The 2,144-nt window shown below is 45.6% G+C and overlaps 1 pseudogene; it reads right to left on the bottom strand.

The window, feature by feature from the left end:
• Positions 1-265: 265 nt before the first annotated feature.
• LOC144230717 (tubulin alpha-1B chain-like) lies at positions 266-1,706 on the bottom strand (annotated as a pseudogene).
• Between the last annotated feature and the right edge of the window lie 438 nt (positions 1,707-2,144).

Below are 2,144 nucleotides of genomic sequence, written 5' to 3'. Positions count from 1 at the left end.
ATCTTGTTATGTGCTTGTTTGTTACCTGTATATCCTTTTTGGTGAAATGTCTTTTCACATCCTTTGCTCATTTTCTAATTAGGTTATTGTTTTCCCCTTTCTTAAAGCCTTTACTTGAGACATGATGGAAAAATCTGACAGGTACACTTGGAAAAGTAAGACATGATCACAGTTAAAAGTGAAGACAATCTGACCAGAAAGCTTAAATGACTGTCAGCTAATGTTGAAGCTAAAGTTCTGAGTGTGACATGCTATGGGACTGAAAGGAATGGTAACTAATATTCCTCTCCTTTCTCTTCACCCTCTCCTTCAGTAGAATCCACACCAACCTCCTCATAATCCTTCTCAAGGGCAGCCATGTCCTCACAGGCCTCAGAAAACTCTCCTTCCTCCATGCCCTCACCCACACACCAGCGAACAAAGGCGCGCTTGGCATACATCAGGTCAAACTTGTGGCCCCACTGTGGTCCAGGCGAGCCCAGGCCTCAGCAATGGCTGTGGTGTTGCTCAGCATGCACAAAGCTTGCTGTACTTTGGCCAGATCTCTACCAGGTACCACAGTGGGAGGCTGGCAATCAGTGCCAACTTTGAAGCTAGTGGGGCATCAGTCTACAAACTGGATGCTGGCACTGGGTCTTGATAGTGGCAATGGCAGCACTGACATCTTTGGCAACCATGTCACCATGGTACAATAGGCAGCAAGCCATGTATTTACCATGGTGAGTGTCACATTTCACCATCTGGCTGGCTGGCTCAAAGCATGCATTAGTGATCTCTGCTACAGAAAGGTGTTCATGGTAGGCTTTTCCGGCAGAGATAACAGGGACATATGTGGCCAGAGAGAAGTGGATGTGGGGATAAGGCACCAGGTTGGTTTGGAATTCTGTTAGATGAACATTCAGAGCTCCATAGAATCTGAGGGAAGCAGTGATGGAAGACATAATCTGGCTAATAAGGCAGTTAAGGTTAGTGTAGGTTGGTCATTCAATATTAAGGTGTCTACACCAGATGTCATAGATGGCCTCATTGTCTACCATGAAGGCACAATCAGAGTGCTCCAGGATGGTGTGGGCAGTGAGGGTGGAGTTTCAGTGCTCACCTACAGCAGTGGAACCCTGGAGCCTGGGTAAGTGGAGAACTCCAGCTTGGATTTCTTGCCATAATCAACAGAGAGATATTCCATCAGCAGGGATGTGAACCCGGAACCGGTTCCCCCTCCAAAGCTGTGGAAAACCAAGAAGCCCTGAAGACTTGTGCACTGGTTGGCCAATTTCCAAATTCGGTCCAAGACAAGGTCAGTAATCATTGGCCTTGATCATTGATTCTGAACGCAGTGCCTTAGACTGCTCGGCCATCCTGACTTGGTCTTGATCATTGATCCTTACCAATGGTGGTAAGCATAGTTATTGGCAGCATCTTCCTTGCCTGTGATAAGCTCTTAGGGTGGAAGAGCTGGTGGTAGGTGCCAGTGCGAACTTCAAAAATGACTGTGGGTTCCAGGTCTGTAAACACTGCCCTGGGCACATTTTTGCTAGCACCTGTGTCACTGAAGAAGCGTTAAAGGAGTCATCTCCTCCCTCAGTGGTCTTGTCACTTCACATCTGGCCATCAGGCTGGATGCAGTGTTCCAGGCAATAGAGTTCCCAGCAGGCATTGCCAATCTGGACACCAGCCTGGTGAATGTGGATGGAGGTGAACTCACACATGGTGGCTATGGGTTAGCAGGCTCAGGAGACAGGAGCAGACACTGGGTCCCACTTACCTTCTCCTACAAGTTAAGAGTCAAGATAAGTAATGCACTTATTTTTAACTGATGAATTTTGAGAGTTCTTTGTATATGCTAGATATAGGTCTTCTGTCATATGTTTGGTTTACAAGGATTTGCTTTTAGTCTGTATTTTGGTTACCTTTTTTATTTATTTTTTTTACTTTTTATTTTTTTTCCCTCTTTATTTTATTTTATTTTATTTTTACAAATAGTTTATTGTCAAATTAGTTTCCACATAACACTCAGTGCTCATCCCCACAAGTGTCCTCCTCCATGCCCATACTCCCCTCCCCCCCAACATCCATCAGTCCTCAGTTTTTGTCAGCATTCAAGAGTCTCTCATGGTTTGCCTCTCTCCCTTTCCCCCACCATTTCC

The sequence above is a fragment of the Crocuta crocuta genome, unplaced genomic scaffold (genome assembly GCF_008692635.1).
Source record: "Crocuta crocuta isolate KB4526 unplaced genomic scaffold, BGI_CrCroc_1.0 scaffold610, whole genome shotgun sequence".
Lineage (NCBI taxonomy): Eukaryota > Metazoa > Chordata > Mammalia > Carnivora > Hyaenidae > Crocuta > Crocuta crocuta.
This window is presented reverse-complemented; position numbering and strand designations above follow the sequence as displayed.